The sequence below is a fragment of the Protopterus annectens genome, chromosome 5.part0 (genome assembly GCF_019279795.1).
Source record: "Protopterus annectens isolate FY-2018-M chromosome 5.part0, PAN1.0, whole genome shotgun sequence".
Taxonomy (NCBI): Eukaryota; Metazoa; Chordata; order Ceratodontiformes; family Protopteridae; genus Protopterus; species Protopterus annectens.
In genome coordinates, this window is record NC_056735.1 from 1,368,383,996 (window position 1) to 1,368,405,218 (window position 21,223).

At 40.5% G+C, this 21,223-nt stretch overlaps 1 protein-coding gene across 9 annotated transcripts in view; it reads right to left on the reverse strand.

Annotated features, from left to right (window-relative positions):
• SYTL2 (synaptotagmin like 2) overlaps positions 1–21,223 on the reverse strand; it is a 1,607,062-nt gene that overhangs the window by 933,430 nt on the left and 652,409 nt on the right. The window contains exon 1 of one of the 9 annotated variants that reach the window (XM_044071178.1): positions 11,930–12,278. The exons of the other annotated variants lie outside the window; for them this stretch is intronic. The gene's annotated coding sequence lies outside the window, so the exon portion shown is untranslated. Of the gene's footprint in view, positions 1–11,929; positions 12,279–21,223 lie in introns of those variants that run through there. 9 annotated transcript variants of the gene reach the window in all.

Here is a 21,223-nt window from a genome sequence, read left to right on the forward strand (position 1 = left end):
AAAAGCCCAAGCAACTACATAACTGAACAAATCCGAATCTTATCCCTACCCAACACCAAACTTATCACCGACCTAAGCCTCTCTATTTTATTTTCGGGTACAAGAAGAGAAAACGAGCAGGCAATTGAATATCCAACTGTTTATTGTACGTAAGCGCTTTAACGGAACAAAATACTTCAGCTTCTTCAGACAAGTAAAAACTATTCACTTCCAAGTTTAAAAACCTTACACAAACCTGCTGAGCCAATGGGCTGGGACAGCCCAAGTACATGATGTCATGCAGCATGAATCATTTAAAGCAACACTGACTATATAAACCATGTTGCCCAAGTGATAGTCTTAGGCATCTAAAAAAGGATAGTAAAAAAGTTTACCATTTCCAACCCAAGACAAAAAATAAATACAAATACAATTGGGATGGTAAATGATGCTTAAAAATAGACCATTGTTATATAAAAAATAAAAATAATAAAATGTGCGCTGTGTAAATATATAGCATTAAATATATTATGCTATGTTATTAAATTGAGTTACATTATGTTAATGTAAAAAACCCAAAATGTAAATGCATCATACAAGACTCGTTCGCCCTGCCTTTTGGTATTATACATATAAAAACATATAAAACCATAAAAAGTCTTACTCATAAACAAATATAAAAAGAAGAAAATTCAGTTAGATGTTTTAAACATTTTTGTGAAACAAACAAGCTGCCACCCCTATCTTGCCAGGGCTTTGAGCTTCAACAAGCTCTTGATAGATAAGGCTTCATTTAACCCAGGAAAAGAGTAAGCAGCAGTTGCAATTTGCCATTCCACTTCAGCCGCTTCTAATTTGAGTTGCCAGGGCCCCCCTCTTTTGTTATGTTCTACTTGTAAAACCGCAAATAAGAAATTGTGACTTGGGAAAATGAGGGTGTGTCTGGCTAAAGCACTAGTACTAGTTTTGTTCATAATGCTATACTCATGCTCATAAATCCTCTGTTTTAATTTCCTTTCTGTTTTCCCCATGTAAAATGCTTTGCACCCGTCACAGGAAGATCCATAAACAACCCCTTGAGAATCACATTTGTATCTGTCATGGATGTAATATACTTTATTTCTGATTTTTACTCTGTCATTTAATTTAATGAACTTGCATTGACGGCATCTCCCACATTTTGTCATGCCTGTATTAAATTTAGAAGTCCTTTTCGGCCTTTCAACCAAACCTTTCAGGTTTACGCCACTCCTAAAAGTTAGTTGGGGTGTCAAACCTAAAGAACTTCTAAGATGAGGATCTTCCGAAATGAATGCCCAGTTCTTATTGACAATTTCTCTAACGACTCTAGAGTCAAGTGAGTAAGTCGTTAACAGTCTAGTTGATTTGTCTCCCTCCTGTATGTTTGTTGAAGCAGGAACTGCTAAAATGTTAGTGTGTGACTCTGGCATGTTATAACCTTTGTGTAACAGAGGAGTGAAGTGGCTTGATGACCTTTTACTAATGACTTCTTCACAGTGGCCACAAAGGCCATTGGGTACCCTCTCCTATTAAACATGGATCTTAACAAGTCACATTCAGTAATAAAATCATTGAAGTCACTAACCATTCTGGCAGCCCTTACTGCTTGTCCCTTCACCACTGCTTTTTTCTGGTGTAAAGGGTGACAAGTGGAAAAATACAGAAAGGCACTGGAATAGGTTGGCTTACGGTATATAGTGGCTCTAAATCTGTGGTTAACAAGGTCCTTTGCTAGATGAATGTCCAAAAAATCAATGTAGTCTGTGCCTATTTGGAATGTAAAATCCAAAAAGGTAGTATAAGTTTTAATCTCACTGATGAATTCATCTATCACGTTTACTTCACCCTTCCATAGAAAGAACATGTCATACTGGTACATAGTGTATCTGACCACATTGTTCTTAAAGGCAGGAGAATTAAACAAATGGGACCTTTCCCAGTAAGCCATGACAGTGTTGGCAAAACTGCTGCCACATGCAGCTCCCATAGCAATGCCACTTGTCTGGAGGTAAAATTCACTGTTAAAAAACAGAAAATTGTTAAGTAATACAATCTCAAGGAGAGTTTCAATGACATGCACCTCTTGGTTGTCCATGCCTCTCATGTGCAAAAAAATCCCTAACCCACTCAATGCCAACTAGTTGAGGGATTACAGTATACAAATCCTTAATGTCCACAATAAGAAACACTAAATTGTCATTAAAGTCCAAGTTATTAAAGGACTTAAGAAAGTGCCATGAGTCTTGACAAATTTGTTGTTCCAACTTGAGTATTGGTTTAAGCTTAGAGTCAACTTATTTATCGCAAGCATACGATATGGAACCACGACCATCCACAATAGATCTAAATGGTGGGTTGGTTGGATTTTTATGTATCTTTGGGGTTCCGAAAAAGGTTGGTATAACTGGAGCAGGCATAGACAAATAATGGTATGTAACAATGTCTATACTCCCTTCCAGCAATAAATCAGAAAGAGTCCCATTGATAGACTTGTATGCTCCATTGATCTGGTTACGACTGACTTTTTCGTATGTTGTACTGTCTAGGACCAAGTTCATCCTACAGTTGTAGTCATGTTGATCCATGAACACTAAGCCTCCTGCTTTGTCAGGTTGCATGACACGCACTTGACAAATATTCAGTAAATTGATTAAATCAAATTCATCCGGAGTGATTTTTTTATGGATGTTATTGATATGATGATTGCTTGTGAACATTCTCCGAAAATCAATTTCACAAGTTTTCTCGAAGAGTGCTAGAGATTCATGCATAGGAGGATTGAAAAGGCTGGACACCCTGAGACCTCGATTACTCATGGGTGCTAACTCACTTCTCACACAAGGTCTCAGGGTGTCCAGCCTTTTCAATCCCCCTATGCATGAATCTCTAGCACTCTTCGAGAAAACTTGTGAAATTGATTTTTGGAGAATGTTCACAAGCAATCATCATATCAGTAACATCCATAAAAATATCACTCCGGATGAATTTGATTTCATCAATTTACTGAATATTTGTCAAGTGCGTGTCATGCAACCTGACAAAGGTGGAGGCTTAGTGTTCATGGATCAACATGACTATAGCTGTAGGATGAACTTGGTCCTAGACAGTACAACATACGAAAAAGTCAGTTGTAACCAGATCAATGGAGCATACAAGTCTATCAATGGGACTCTTTCTGATTTATTCCTGGAAGGGAGTATAGACATTGATACATACCATTATTTGTCTATACCTGCTCCAGTTATACCAACCTTTTTCGGAACCCCAAAGATACATAAAAATCCAACCAACCCACCATTTAGACCTATTGTGGATGGTCGTGGTTCCATATCGTATGCTTGTGATAAATACATCGACTCTAAGCTTAAACCAATACTCAAGTTGGAACAACAAATTTGTCAAGACTCATGGCACTTTCTTAAGTCCATTAATAACTTGGACTTTAATGACAATTTAGTGTTTCTTACTGTGGACATTAAGGATTTGTATACTGTAATTCCTCAACTAGTTGGCATTGAGTGGGTTAGGGACTTTTTGCACATGAGAGGCATGGACAACCAAGAGGTGCATGTCATTGAAACTCTCCTTGAGATTGTATTACTTAACAATTTTCTGTTTTTTAACAATGAATTTTACCTCCAGACAAGTGGCGTTGCTATGGGAGCTGCATGTGGCAGCAGTTTTGCCAACACTATCATGGCTTACCGGGAAAGGTCCTATTTGTTTAATTCCCCTACCTTTAAGAACAAAGGGTGAAGTAAACTTGATAGATGAATTCATCAGTGAGATTAAAACTTATACTACCTTTTTGGATTTTACCTTCCAAATAGGCACAGACTACATTGATTTTTTGGACATTCATCTAGCAAAGGACCTTGTTAACCACAGATTTAGAGCCACTACATACCGTAAGCCAACCTAATCCAACACCTTTCTGCATTTTTCCACTTGTCACCCTTTACACCAGAAAAAAGCAGTGATGAAGGGACAAGCAGTAAGGGCTGCCAGGATGGTTAGTGACTTCAATGATTTTATTACTGAATGTGACTTGTTAAGATCCATGTTTAATAGGAGAGGGTGCCCAATGGCCTTTATGGCCACTGTGTTTGAAGAATTCATTAGTAAAAGGTCATCAGGCCACTTTACTCCCCTGTTACACAAAGGATATAACATGCCAGAGTCACACACTAACATTTTAGCATCTCCTGCTTCAACAAACATACAGGAGGGAGACAAATCAAATAAACTGTTAACAACTTACTCACTTGACTCTAGAGTCGTTAGACAAATTGTGAATAAGAACTGGGCATTCATTTCGGAAGATCCCCATCTTAGAAGTTCTTTAGGTTTGATACCCCAACTAACTTTTAGGAGTGGCGTAAACCTGAAAGGTTTGGCTGAAAGGCCGAAAATGACTTCTAAATTTAATACAGGCTTGACAAAATGTGGGAGATGCCGTCAATGCAAGTTCATTAAATTAACTGACAGAGTAAAAATCAGAAATAAAGTATATTACATCCATGACAGATACAACTATGATTCTCAAGGGGTTGTTTATGGAGCTTCCTGTGATGGGTGCGAAGCATTTTACATCGGGAAAACAGAGAGGAAATTAAAACAGAGGATTTATGAGCATGAGTATAGCATTATGAACAAAACTAGTACTAGTGCTTTAGCCAGACACACCCTCATTTTCCCAAGTCACAATTTCTTATTTGCGGTTTTACAACAAGTAGAACATAACAAAAGAGGGGTCCCTGGCAACTCAAATTAGAAGAGGCTGAAGTGGAATGGCAAACTGCAACTGCTGCTTACTCTTTTCCAGGGTTAAATGAAGCCTTATCTATCAAGAGCTTGTTGAAGCTTAAAGCCCTGGCAAGATAGGGGTGGCAGCTTGTTTGTTTCACAAAAATGTTTAAAACATCTACCTGACTTTTCTTCTTTTTATATTTGTTTATGAGTAAAACGTTTTATGGTTTTATATGTTTTTACATGAATAATACCAAAAGGCAGGGCGAACGAGTCTTGTATGATGTATTTACATGTTGTTTTTTAAGTTAACATAACGTAACTCAATTTAATAACATAACATAATATATTTCAATGCTACATATTTACACAGCACACATTTTATTTATTATTTTTATTTTTTATATAACAATGGTCTATTTTTAAGCATCATTTACCATCCCAATTGTATTTGTATTTATTTATTGTCTTGGGTTGGAAATGGTAAACTTTTTTACTATCCTTTTTTAGATGCCTAAGACTATCACTTGGGCAACATGGTTTATATAGTCAGTGTTGCTTTAAATGATTCATGCTGCATGACATCATGTACTTGGGCTGTCCCAGCCCATTGGCTCAGCAGGTTTGTGTAAGGTTTTTAAACTGGGAAGTGAATAGTTTTTACTTGTCTGAAGAAGCTGAAGTATTTTGTTCAGTTAAAGCGCTTACGTACAATAAACAGTTGGATATTCAATTCCCTGCTCGTTTTCTCTTCTTGTTTCGGTTTTGCCAGTTTGGATTTTCGTTTTATTCTCGGGTAAACAAAACAGTCCCCGCTCCGCATCAACTGTTAATCCCAGAAATTCTAATGCTCTTGCCAGACCCTCCATCTTATGCTGAGCCAATGTTACCCCAAACTCCTCACACATAATCGTAAACTCCTGCAAACCCTCCTGTGCTCCTACCCTTCCTTTGCCCACCATCAAAAAATTGTCTAAATAATGCACTGCCTTTTGAGTTCCCACTCTCTGCTGCCAAATCCAATGCAATACTGTACTGAACTTCTCAAAAGTCGAACATGCCACTGAACAACCCATAGGCATAGCTTTATCGAAGTAGTACTTATCTTCTACCCGCATCCCCAGTAGTGGCCAATCCTTGCTCCTAATAGGCAACAATCGAAAAGCCGACTCAATGTCGACCTTAACCAACCATGGCTCCCTAAATTCCCTAATCACTTTCACTGCATCATCTAAGGAAGTGTAATGCACCCTAACCTCCTCTTCTGCAATAAAATCATTTACTGAATTCCCTTCCGGATACGACAAGTGATGTATCACTCTGAATTCAACCTCTCGCTTCTTCGGCACCAACCCCAAAGGCGACACCCTGTAAGCACTAAAAGGCGGACTGTCAGAAGGACGCAATAACCACCGCGCCCGACACTCTTTCTCCAGTAAAACCTCCAAGATGTCATCTTTACCTTGAACAGATATTAATTCTTGCAACCCCCCCCAACCCCTTCCCACAGTAAACTTAATAGGCGACCCCCCTTGAAATCCTTGTATTATCTCCTCTTTGATGGCCAGCCCTGGAAACTGAGGAAGCATACCCCAGAGAACTTCCACCTTAATGGGGAATGGTGCCCCTTCCTCTATTGCCTCTAAAGAACCTGAGTCCAAATCCCTGGGACCCATGAAAATGACCCCTCCCCTGGGCTGGTTGAAAGCCTTGCGAGAAGCCTTGTCCACCAAATCCACCTTCACAACCCATAACATTAGAGTTCCAGGACAAATCCTGCCGATCACAGCCAATGGCCGAATGACCCCCTACACATCTTGAACAAACGTGGGCAAATTTGCACCCCACCCATGAACAGGAGCCACTATTAAATGACCAACACACACCCGCTGTTTCCACCCCACTCAACCTTCTGTTAAAACCACCGTAACTATCCATCATCATAGCCAACCACAGATCTGGATGACGCACCTCCCATCGAAGTGACTGTTCCACAGCCTTCCATTTGCAGAAATGTTGATCATACCAAAGTCACGCATTACCCAGCCTTAACCGTTGAGCCTCACTAATGGTAAGGAAATAGCCTAGAAGTGGCAGGGCCAAAGACCCGCCCTTCTCCAGCTGAACTGCCATAAAATAAATAAAGCCAATCACCCAATTATCCCATGTCCTAGGGCGAAGCTTACCTATCCTCTGCCTTCCCAATGCCACTAAAGCCGCCAACAAGTCCTTGCTATTAGAGGACTCTGCTTCCACTAGCCATTGGACCCCTTCCACATCGATCAGCTCAAACAAATCCACATACTCCCCTTTCCAAATGTTTTCCTTAACCGAGCCCGGAATGTGCGGAGTCAACTGCTCCTGTCCCCTGCCCCAAAGATTGGGTAGCCAACCAGTCCCCAGGCCGCAGCCCAAAATCAGAGCCTACCTCCGAGCCCAAGACCGAACTGTCCCCGGAACCAACCGCCCCCCCAGTTGCATCTCTAACCGGGTACCTGGCACCCTGTGCTAGTTGCCTCTGAGCCTCCTCTAACCCTTGCACACCACCCCTGAGATCCCCAACTGACAAGTTATCATCATACCTCCCCCCTCCACAATCCTCAACCTCTAGCTCCCCCAACAATACTGCCGTAGTAAAATCATTACCTGCACCTTCGTCTTGCAACGTACTGGGAACCAGTGTCTCCACTGCTACCACCTGCTGCGATGCCTGTTGCTTTTTCCCTCCAGCTGGGGTTCTCATCGCTGTGCGTCGCCTCTTCCGACCCGGGGTCTGTTCAGATTCCTGTACCACCTCTAATGTTGCCGCCTACTGGAACAGCTCCTCTGCTTGGGCCACAATAGCTTGCCACCTCTGCCTTAGCTCTGGTAATTTAGCCAAATGTAAAAGAGAAACACAATATTAAAATTATTCTATAAGCCAGACTGCCCTACTCCCCCCAACCCCTAGAATTTCCTTGCCCCCCGTACCTTAAAATATGCCCCTGCCTGCACACACTTCACCTTTCAGCCACTTCATCAGCCACACCTCCTACCATTTGCAACTCCTTCCTAACCCTAGAATATCCCCTATTAATATCCCTCCCCATGTATATCCATCTATATATATATATATATATATATATATATATAAATATATAAATTAAATAATTAATCCTGCCCCTCTAACTGTATCCCTACCTACCAGCTACCCAATCCTATCACCATTCACACAATCAAGCCTAAAAACGCTTACCTTTCCTCCCAGCACGACACTCCAGAGAGGTAATGGCCAAGGAACACAGTGCGCATGCGCAAACCGGTGCTCGGACCCAATGGCCGAAAGAATGGCAGAAGCAACCCACTAAACTACCAGGGAGGACGGAGAGGATATTCCACCACCACCACCCCCACCACCAAATAGCAGGACGCAAGGACACCCAAACGACCGCAACGCCATCCTGAAGCACGGAATGACCGGAGAAGACAGTCAGAAACCCACGAAACCACCAGGGAGTACGAAAAGAAAATCCGCCACTACCACCATCACAGATGAGGCCAGACACAACGCTGGACCCCCGACCACCTACCACAACCACAAGGAAAACCGGCAAGGACACGGCAGCCCACAAACCCACCAGGGAATATGAGAAGATGATCCGCCACTACCCCCCAATGCTACCGCCTACCCCGACCACCGGGGGAACCATTTCCCCAGAAACGGACACGGCCAGCCCACGAACTCACCAGGGAGCACAAGGAGGTGATCCACCACTACCCACCGACGCTAATGGGACAGAATTACAATGATGGACCCCCCTCTGCCTACCACAACCACTGAGAGAACACTTTCCCTTTTTTTTTTTTGTTATATTACCCCGACCGCATGGCACCAATGGTCTATTACCCAACAGAGGTAATGACAGACCCAGCCTCCCCCACAGATGTCACTCGACCACATGGCCCAACCGAGAAAGGCACGACGGGCCCAACAAATCAATCGGAGAAACGTGGATGACAGGGAGCAACCTCAGTAGCACCGGACGACCACAAAGACCCCAACCACCATGACCAGCCCTACCACCCCACTGGAGACACCACTGGACCATCAGGAGGCCATCAACCGCGAATCCAGGACACCTAGAAACACCCACCGCAACCCCAGGCCTACCGGACCACCGGAGAAACACCTCAACACCTAGGTAAGCCAAGCACTACTCACATTAACACTTTATTTTATTTATATATATATATATATATATATATATATATATATCATTTTTTTTTTTTTTGTTGATCACCCCCCAACCATTCACCTACACACATACACACACACACACACACACACACACACACACACACACACACACACACACACACACACACACACACACACACACACACACACACACACACACACATACACACACATACACACACACACTCTGCACTCAGTATTCTTTCACCCTTCCCTACCAGTAAGCTCAACCTATATTCCCAGACTTCATCCCCACATTAAATTAACACTCTAGAAAACACCAAAGGGAGAGGAGGGGACTGACCCAGTTAACTTAACCCCTTCTCTCCCCACCATCCAAGGCCTACCTGCAACCACGATACCTACAGGTCGTCTGGACGTAAGCTAGTTGTTACTGCACCACCAACTCACGCCAAATGTACCTACTTCCTTTAATCCCTAACACTTAATCCTGTCAGAAGTCCCTCCTTCCCCTACCTCACTTCCTTTTACATCTCCCTCTCTCCTTAACCCGTTCACCACCACAATCCCACTATCCTATCCAACTACAATCCTCACCTTACTTTCTACCTCTATACCCTACCCACACCCCTTTACCCCCTTATTCGCGGGACCGGGACAACTTAGTTTGTCCCAAACTACATTTATCAGACCAACATGTTTTGAAATTACCGTCTTATTGGCTAAGAACAGCCCTTCATTAAAAGCTACTAAGTTATTTTTTTACAGAAGGTGAATCTTCAAAGTGACAGCAAAATCTTCTTGAGTTGAAAATGTTTTTTGAGTCACATTTCCTTAAAGAGATATGCAAGTAAATATCAGTCTTAAGACTGGGTTGTGCTGAACAGCGCATTAAATATTGGCAACCTTAACAGTGTCACACTTTAAGAAAGTATGATTATGAGGTTATTTCATTACTTTAGGTATCAATAATGTTCAGGTATTTACCTTTTTCAGTGTTCCAACTTCCAAGGGAAAATGTTTGAGAGACAGTAAAAAGCACAGGCTTTGACCAGAAGAACTGGGAGTACATTGGATTTGAATGAGAGTCTGGTGTTGGGAGATGGAGATGAACAGGAAGAAGACCAACACCTCTGAAATTAGAGAATAAATGTGGGATAATAAAGTATCAATTACAGTGAAAAGTGGATAAACCCAAATGTTATGACCTACTGCTACACTGACCTTCTCTGAAGAAGATTAATGGCTTCACATTCATTTTACAGCAAGTCTCATGTATATCAGTAGTTGAAACAGGCATATTTTCACAGTGTTCTTTGTTACCAGTTAGGACGAAGCTGTTATTCATTCAATCAATATTGGATTCTTGTTTTATGACTGTTCTTCATTAAGTAAAGGATCAAGGTAACGGATGCTGTTATTAAAGTCAATCGACATGGTATCATATGCAGAAATGAAAATGAGCATCTCGCTAGTATTTCCAGAAAACAACAGGCACTAAATCAGTTCACTACTTATTCTGTGTATCTATATATCCTGCCTAGCTGGGTCATCACCTGCAGGACTGCGTAGATGCTTGTAATTAGCGACATTCTCAAACTTACCTTTACTCCTTCCTGACTTCTATTCTCAGGAATTCTGGACAAAGTCAAAAACAGTGATGGGACAAAGGCTCATAATCGGAGACAGTTTTTTTTAGTATTACTCTAATTCACTTAAAATGTAATAGAACAACCAGTTTTGTATCAGCAAGTATTTTTCTGTGCAATAACTCTACTTAACTCTAATATCTGGCATTATTGTCTGACTACCATCCTCAACGATTTACCAGAATATCAAATGTTTTACAAGGTAAAGGATAAAAATAGAAATAAAATCAGGGACATTCTGCAAAATCAGGGAGAGCTGAAAGGTATGCTTCCAAGAGTTAAACTTGAGCTCTTCACATCCAAACAGTAACCTGGTAAGAATGGCTTATCTAAATGCAGACGTTAATTAAAAATACTCAGTCTGATGACAAATTAAGGTTTAGGTTATAGGGCTGAAAAGCAGAACCAGCTGATAAAAGACACATGAAGACAGAAATGTTACTCCATGTTATGAAAAAGTGTGTCTTCTTTGACCTTTTTTCCATTATTAGTCTGCTTTTGGGCCATGCAGCTATTGGTAGCATGTTCGACTCCTGGCAACTTAAACTAAATACCAGCTTATTCTCTAGTTTTACAAGGATGTCAGTGAGTAAAGAGGTGTGTAGCTTTCAATACGAATAATAACATTTTCAGTACTACAACTGTCAGACTGCTTTCCCATCTAGTAACTACGACATATCAGGAGCAAGTATACAATACCCCCCCAAGACAATGACACCATCCTAGCATCACCTGCCTTTATAAGATTAGCACACGTACCCTTCTCAAAGTATGACAGCTGAAACATGCTAGTTGTTTTTCCTCCTCACCACCTTTAAACAGTACAAACAATCCATGTATATACACAGGCAGCACATGACCACATTCATAACAATCAATCATTCATAAAGCTTCTGGTTTGAAAGGAGCTGCAAAAAATGTGCAACATATATGAATATAAGAAAAAATAGCACTTGATGCATGATAAACAGAAAGACCAGACTAAAAAAGTTTTTGACATGATCACTCCTACAACAAAAACTGTGAAGATCTAATGTCTCACTCTTACAACTGCATGTAGGAACTTTTACTATGTACCTGACACACCTGTCCACCATGCCCATTACAAAAAAAAAAACGCAGTATGATTTTTTGGATACAGCTAAATCAGTTCGTTACAGCAGGCACACAAGAACCTAAACAGTCGGCTCAAAGAGTCCCTCTACAAGCCATCATGAATGCAAAATCAATTCATACTGAAGATTCCAGCTTTAATATACATAGAAAACAAACTGGCTGTACTTATTCAATTGTTATCAAAATGTAAATAAGTGTCTCTTAGCAGCGTACTTACCCTGTTTTCTGAATGTTTTGCTAAGACTGTTCTTTTTCAACTTACTTCTGCCTTCCTTTCTACTGTCTTGTGTTTCTCTTACTTCAGTACTGCAGAAATCTACCAGAGATGACAGGCAAGTCAAGGAATGTTCCAGCTCCACCTTCATTTTTAACACTCTCCTTGAAAGAATTGGTTTTGTAAGAAAACAGGTACTTTGTACAGTTCCTTTGCTCCAGATTACAATGTCTTTAAGACAGCTACTGCTAAGCACACGTGAATAAGCATGCTCATTTTTCACTATTTGGTATTATATATTGCGGTAGCACTACAGTCGAGTCAGTGAACAGTACCACAGGCAAGATTTCTAGACTTGTACAAAAACCTGTGCTCCTCCCTGTGCTCTGGCTTAGTGTTTACACAGCAGGTTGAAACACTCTTGGCCACCAAAATGTGATCTTACTGGTGACATCACCTTATAGTCACAAAGAAGCAGATTAGTGATAACTGCAAGTAAGAAATAAGTCAGGATGTACAAGAATAAATTAATGTCAAACAGTTTATATATTGTGGTCTGAAGCAAATGCCACAAAGCACTCTAAAACTATGCAGTAAACAATACCCATGTCATATTGAGTATAAGCCAAAAGGCATAACTTTTAGATTACAAAGACTAACAAAGATTTTGGCTGTATGTTTCCTTCTCTGTAATTACAGCTTGTCCACAAAATCAAACATTATTTTTCTCATTTCACAAAGTAGTATAACATAACATTCTTTCCTCTAAAAGCACATCCATTAATTGTGTTTGCCTTTTTATACTCAAAATAGCATGAATTCCCACATAGGGCAGCAAGTTAGAAAATCCAGAAGGACAACTAAAAAAGTTCCTTGGATACCAGAGGGAGGAAAAGTGCCAGACAGACTGATCAGCTGAATGGGGCTCAGAATGTACCCATCACCTGTGGGCGAGCTGCAGGCTTTTAATGAACTCGGGTTCCCTAGTAAGGGCAAGAACATTGAGGATTATTATCCAGTCAGTCTCCTTTCTTTAATTACCAAGCTAAGCAACCAATGCAGAAACCTGGGCATCTCAGAGACACAGTGACTGAATGACACAACTGACAAAAACATCCAAGGAAAGACCTTTTTTCATCTTTTGTCCCAGTACATAAGCAAGTTATGAAACTGTGAAAGCAATTATCAGATGGCTACATTTGATGTATGTGATATTAAACTCCTTGAAAATACTATAGTATAATGTAAGATATATTTTTCTCTCAGGAACAGATATTGAGGCACATGGAGTAAAGAACTTTTAACAGAGTTTATAAGGAAAGATGATTGATGGTTACCTAAGAGGACAGCAAATGCTTATATGCTTATATGTAAGGAATGCAACTTTCTGCCAACTGGAAGGAGATGCCCATGCTGACAAGTATGGATACAGCTCATGAACACATAGATGCATTGACAGAGAGATGAAAATATTTGAAATGACTTCTATCATGTCTGTGTCTCAACAGACACATTGGTCTGAAAGTTAGTCTTCAGGTTGGCATGATGGTTAAGGTCTTTACCTCACAGATGTAAGGTACATGGTTTGATTCTGACCTCTGGTTGTTGGCTAGGCTTATAGTAGTCTGCAGACTAATAGCCTAGTAATTACCTATTAACTTGTAAGGACTGTGTGCCCAACATAGTACCCTCATTAATATTTAAGTCATTCTAAGGGGATCGAGTAACTGTCAGCCTGGGATGACATTGTAGATAGACCATGCTGCTTTGTCAGAGATGGTCTTCATCTGTCACCTCTGGGATTTCGGTTACTGACTAAGGGTCTTGCCTTCCCCATAGTGCCTTTTTAGGCAATGTCACAACCACAAAATTCCTGATTAGTCACAGAGACTTGGTTTAAGGTAGCGGAATGCACTCCAATCATACTGGGTTATGATGTCTTCCACACACTCAGACCACAAACTGAAAGTGCAAGAACTAAAGGAGGTGGAGTATCAATATTCATCAAAGATAAATACACCTGGAGATCGGTTAAACAAAACAACTCCCTTGAACTAATCCAGGTCCAATTGACTGTAGGTAAGACCCCTCTCCAAGTTACTGCCAGTTATAGGACCCTCTTCATGAACCAGGACACCCACACTGCATACTTGGATCTACATGAATCGCTCAAGATACAACCAAACATCCTGGCTTTAGGTGATTTTACATACCCATCCATACATTGGATAAATTATACGTGTACTAAACACTTGCCCAAAGGTTCTTGGACATCATCAGGTCCAATGCCCTGGACCAGTTGGTTGACACCCCCACAAGGGGCCCAAACATTCTGGATTTGGTGCTTACTAATGGGTGATCATTGCACCACCCCATGTGTGCGGCCCTCCCTAGTGGGTTCTGATCATAAATCAGTCTCATTTGAAGTAACAATAACATCTGACCCCCATTAGCAGCAACTAGACTAAAAAACTTCTTCAGAGCTAATTACAACCTAATACGCGACAGCACTAATAGCTTCATAGCCCCCCCCCCCCACACACACACACACACACACACACACACACACACACACACACACACACACACACACACACACACACACACACACACACACACACTGATAGCATGGACACTAATATTGTGATTTACACCAATGCCTTCTATAAGCATCTATACAAATGTTTTGACTCAGCCATACCTGACAGGATCAAAACAAGATCCTCAAGAAAGAACAAGCCTACCTGGTAGGCATCCGCCATTAACAAGTTATACAATAAATCCCCAAAGCATCCCTACCACCTGCCCTCCACCTACTATCTCCAAGGAGTAGGTCATAAATACTCTCTCCAAAGCCAAAAACACAGCCTCTATGGGACCTGATAATACCCCAGGCTGCATTCTAAATGGATTAAAACAGGAATTAGCTGCACCATTGGGTATTCTTTTTAACCACAGTCTAAGCACTGGTTTTGTACCTGGTGACTGGAAAACAGCAACCGTCATCCCATTACATAAAGGAGACGCCTCCACAGACCCTGGGAGCCATAGACCCATAAGCCTGACCAACCTAATCTGCAAGGCTATGGAAAGAATAATCATGGACCTTATCAACAAAGATATAGGAGACCTCCAAATGCTCAACCTGACCTGGTTTGGCTTTGTTAAAGGGAGATCCTGCCTCTTAAACTTGGTAGACTTCTTTGAAACAGTCAGAAAAGCCCTGGACAAAGGCAAATCCATGCATATGGCCTACCAGGACCTGGCCAAGGTCTTTGACACCATTGCCCACCCAGGCATCATTGATAAAAATCACCCAGCTGGAAATCAACCTGTATATTGTCAGACTGGTTTCAAACTGGCTCACCAGTAGAACACACACAGTCAAAATAGGTGACTCTACTCTACTTCCATCTCCAGACCCATAGCCAGTGGTGTTCCACAGGGATCTGTGGTGGGGTCATTATTGTTTGGAATCTACTTCTCAGATGTACAGGCTAAAACAAAAGGCCTATGGCTCACAATGTTTGCTGATGATTGCTAACTGGGTGCAGTCATCAAGCCCCCAAACGATGTCAACATCCTACAAGAGAGACTTACACAGACAAACGACTGGTGCAAAATTCATGGGCTAAAAATTAATACAAAACAATGCATTATCATCTCCTTTGGTAAGGACATCACTGCAGATTACCACATTAATAGCAACACTCTAAGCATGGAATCAATGGTGAGAGATTTGGGCACACAGGTTGACAGCAACCTTTCCTTTGACCACCGTGTCTCCACAGTGGTAAGAAAGACTTTCTACATCGTTCACCTCATAACTAAGGGTATTGCATCCTGAACAAATGAGATTACCCCTCCCTCTAATCCTCACTTATCAGGCCAGTAAATGTAATATAGTACAGTGCTACCTTCGGTATGTACATTACCAGGCATCTGCAGCAACTAGAAAAACCTCATAGGTTTCTTACAAAGAAAATTCAGGGTCTTTAGCATATGTCGTACATTGACATGCTGAAATCACTGTCACTATACTCTGTGTCTTACATGCTACTTAGAGGTGACCTCTACCTTGCATATAAAGCAATCTCAGATCCTGCTCTAATGGAAATGCTTCACATTCGTAAATCAAATAGTATAAGATGCACTTGCTCTAGGGAACTCAACCTAGTATGTGACATCAACAGGACTTGCTGGAGAGACAGATATGTCTCAGAGAGGTTACTTTTCCTTTGGAGCACACTTCCACTTCAGATAAGGCACTGCCCCTTGCTGACTCTATTTAAACATAATCTGGATGACTGGATGGGAAACCGCAAGTTTACCCTGGGAGTTTCACCTGTGTCCCTCTTTAACAGGGGCAATAGTTGTTGAATTAGTTCTGCTTAATACCTTGATATTCTTGGGAACAGAGGTTGCACTTGGCTAGGCTTGTAAGGGCCCTAGGGCCATTAGCTTAGTAACCTTCTATGATCCTATGATCCTATAAGAATGACTCCAGAATATGCACATTTTATTTTTAACTTTTCATGCCTATAGGGCAGGTTTTGCAATTCCTCACTTGGTGCCTCCAGAGATGCACTGTAACACATAATTGCTCCATCCATGCCCATAGCCTCTCTGAGTGCTCTTATGTTTAATCCTCCATTATTCATCTTTCCTGTTTAGACACAGATGTGCACACACAGTATCATACATCCATGGCTGTGCATCTTGTCTTTTTGTCCCTGTATGATTTTTTACATTTGTGTTGTTTCCATGGTTGGTCATTACTGACTACATACAATTGTCCCTTAGACTTCTACTTATATTTCTTATCTCTTACACATATCTTAGAAATTATATGAGGCAGCATTGGTCTCGAATGGGACAGAAGGCAGGCCATCATCCAAAGGGAGTTCAGTCAAAAGTGGATAAACCCCCTTTGTTCTTAGTTGAACAGAGTTATACTCCTAGTTCATCTTGTTCACCTTGTTATGGAACCATCAAGCCAACAAGGTCTCACACTAGCCCAAGAAGCAGACACTCCACTGACATGATCTAGTCCAATATTAAACACTGATGCAGGGGTTCTTCCAGCCTTTTTAAATGCTCACAATGGACACTGTCTTGGCTTATCACTTTGGTCATTAAAAAATCTAAAACTCTGATATAATTATATCCTTGAGAGATCAATTCAAGTAAACATGGAAACCACACTGTCCACTGAACAATACTGTTTATGTTGAGCCCTACTGAACAATGAAATGAATTCCAACTCAGCTGTTGACTTCCTGCTAAACCATGTTATTTATTAGGGTTTCTATTAGATCGTCGAAGATACATAATTTTGAATGCGTCTTCGCCGAACTTAAAATAACGAAAACTGAAAACAGCGAAGGGGCATATGAGTGATTTCTTTCCCTGGGAAATAAATCGCTTGCCCGCCTCCGATAGTTTGCTGTTTTGTAAACTGCAGTGTGATCTCATAGTTGGTATATTTAGTTAGGGGAGGTGGGGGGCAAAGCTCCCCAAGTTGTGGGGTGGGGAGGTGAAGCCCCCCACTTTGTTTTGTGTGTAGTGATATATATATATATATATATATATATATATATATATATATATTTTTTTTTTTTGGACAAGCAATTTCTTTCCCAGGGAAAGAAATCACTCATATGTAGTTTTGTTGTTTTCAGTTTTTGTCTTTATGGGTTCGATGAAGACGCATTGAAAATTATGCGTCTTCGATGATGTGATATAGACCCTTTACAAGTATTAAAGATACAATATTTCCTAAAAAAGATGCCATGGATCACTTTAGAAATCAAGACTTGCCTAGGTAACAGTCATATTATTACATTTACTAACCTCTTCAAGGATCATATCTCATCTTTTAGCTCCTTTTTCACTCCCCAGGTTAGATAAATGACTTAACTTTGATCCTCCATATACAGTGCAAATCATTCATTTACTTCTGCCTGATCTTCTATTTCAAAAGAAATCACTGAAAGCGCAATCTACAAACTCCTAGAAAAAATTGTTAAAGACCTCTGCTCCCCAAAACTCCCTTCTATGCACAATTTCCTCAAAATGGCTGCACCATGAACAGCTAGACTCTTTTTATTTACATTTAGTCTGTTTCTTACTACTGAGATACTACTCTGCTCTTCCAAGCACAGTACCATCTTCTCCATCCCAAAGTCATCCATTCAGGACTTTTACCTAATTGCTACTCTATGCTGACTGACAAAACCTCTGAAAGAATAGTCTACACTGAGAACATAAAAGATAGTCATAAATACTTGTTTTGACAAACTCGCAATATGGGCTCATCAACAGCTTCAGTGCACTAACTATCATCTACAGCACCACTGAGTTCAACTACTTGGATACATGGTGTCTGATGCACACTTTATTTTATATTCATGACACAGACATTCAAATCTGTACAACATTAAGATGTGAGTCTACAGATCTGAAATGGTTATGCAACTATTTTAACCAACTGAGCATTACAGATTGGATCACATTAGGTATGTCTCTGTAAGACTAACTTGATTGACACAGGCTTAATCTTACCCTGTATGCTGATGACTTAATTCACTTAAACTTTTTTATTTATTTAACATTTGTTGACCAGGAAAGTTATACTAGGACAGAGCCTATTTTCAGAGGAGGCCTGATGAGAAATGTTCCAGATGCATGTCTTTGGAATGTGGGAGGAAACCCACGCGACTGCAGGGAGGACATGCAGACTCCACACAGAGGGCAACCCAGCTATGAATTGAACTGGAAAGCCTCTTGCTGTGAGGTGATAACATTAACCTCTTCACCACTGCACTGCCCAAAGATATCTCTTCAATCAATTAAGCTCTTATTGGAGATCAAGATCAAACCTTGCACCTTGTGCATGGGAGGCAAATAGCTTAACCATTGTGCCAGCTGGTGTTTCTAAATGTGAAAGATCTCTGGAGTCCATAAAGAAGGAATTGCAACATGTCTCCTTTCTCTGTGGCTATGACCACATGCAAAAAATTAACCATCAAATTATCAAGTCTGCCATGATAATCTTAGGTACCCCACAAAGACTTTTCAATGCAAGACCTATCTGTATACATGACCACCTTCACATTCCTATTGCAGGTTCATTCTTAGTTACTAGGCATGAGATCCATGAGACCACCAAGGAGCCCAGCCAAATTTCTTTAATGTCCTAGAGCACTGCCTTTTTAAGTGACTTGCTCACAGTCTCACAGCAGGGAAATGGAGGTTGAGGGAGTCAAACCCTAACCTACGGAAAGCAGCCTGTTAGCTCATAGCTGTAATCCTCTGCACTAACTGACTAAACCACTGAGTAGGCACCACATAGAGGATACAACAATATCTCTCCTTCGAGCACCACGTAGAGACAATGACAACATGCATTACAATCAAATTGTGCAACAATCTGTACAGTCTGCTCATTCCAGACACTAGAAAAGACCAGCAGATTGACCATCTCATTCCCAAATCTAACTGTGCAAAATGGTATCTCTTGCTATAACACTTTTAATTCTCCAAGTTTTTTGTGCTTCTAATACCATGATGGGAATGGACTCCATTCCTAAATCAAAGTAAGATTAACGTTCATGAAATTAGTATTGTTCCAGTCTTTGATGTTAGCCAAAAGTGCTCTTCGCAGCAGCTGCTAAGGGCCCAGAATTGACTCCTCCTGCAATTCATATGGAGTTGCATGCATTGCTGGCATATCTAAATATGACTGGAAAATTATTTTTTATGTGACCCACTGCTTCTACTACTACTGGAACTGTCTTGGTATCCTTCTTCCACATTGCTCTTGTTTCTGCCTTCATATCTTGGTATTTTATGACTTTCTGTCTCTCTGTACATAAAGCACTGTAATCACTGGATGTAGCAATTTCAATTGTTAATACTACTTTCATCATATTTTCATGAACTACTAAATCTAGTTTTCTCACATCTATTTTTTGAACTGTTGGCATTGTGCAATCCTATGTAATATAAACTTCAGCATTCTGTAATGTTTGCACAATCTCCAGTGCAATAGTCTTGCCACATTACTATGGCATTCAGTATACAGGCCCTCTGCCATTAATGTATCACACCCAGAAACAAGATGTGCGACTCTTTCCAGTTCAGTTTTACAGAATCTGCATTTGTCTGTTTCTCCCACGTGTTCAAAGGACTTTGTAAATGAACATGTATGCAGTCCACTATCCTGAGCTGCTATATCTGCAACCTTTCATCTTTTGGTTTAAATTCTTCTCTCCTTAACCATTCCTGTGATCAGATCCTGATCAACATGAGATTGTTCCAGGAATTTTCTATACTTGCAGTTATGTTTATGCCTTTTCCACATTTCTTGCCTTCTCATCTGATCATTCTCCTTATATTCATTCTTTTGCTTTTTGGAACATTCAGTTGATGCCTGATTTTTGTCTCCTTCTGGTTTGGTTTCCATTCCCACTTGACACAATATACTTCAGCTAAACTAAGAAGGGAAGTTAATTTAGATTTGTTGTCATCATGTTTTAAAACTTTCACTATGTTTGGATCTGATGAAGTAAGCAGATATGTAAGGAGTCCTACTATTGCACATCTATACATACAATCAGTTTTGAGAAGCCTACACATCCTTCAGAATGAGAGATAGCAACTTATAAACAACGGCATGGCATCTAGATCCATGGAAGTCATTGTTCCACTATATTCAGCATTCATCAGACCTATCATTGAGTAACCGTGACCTAATCTGGTAAACAGACAGCTTAATAGGTTAAGGGCAAGACAAAAAAAGCTGTGACAAAGAGTCACTCTGGAATATCCCCCTTTGAATTTTATCCCTGTGATAATAATCTGTCCTTTATCGTGGCTTAGCTGCAAAGTGGTTTTCCACTGTTTCATCGTCACGGTAATGTAAATGATCAGTGCAGGTTGTATCTTATACATCTGTAAGCACTCCTTTATCCATGAATGTAGGATGCTGGCAAATGCCTTTTTTATAATCTATCCACACCATACTTACCTTCTTCCCCTTTTTACACATCTCCATTATGACTTAATTTAACAACAAATGATACTTTTTCCATATGATTTTCTTTAGCTTCTTTTGGTCTACTGCCATGATTGAGTTTTCTTCTAAATGACAATAAACTATGTCAACATCAATTCCAGTATAAAGTGTATACATATCGCTAGAAGGCAAGATATTGGTCTATAGTTTTTAGGATAGCTTGAAGGTTCACTCTTAAGGACTCTAAAGTACTTTTTTCCTGTTGTTAACCAGGTTGG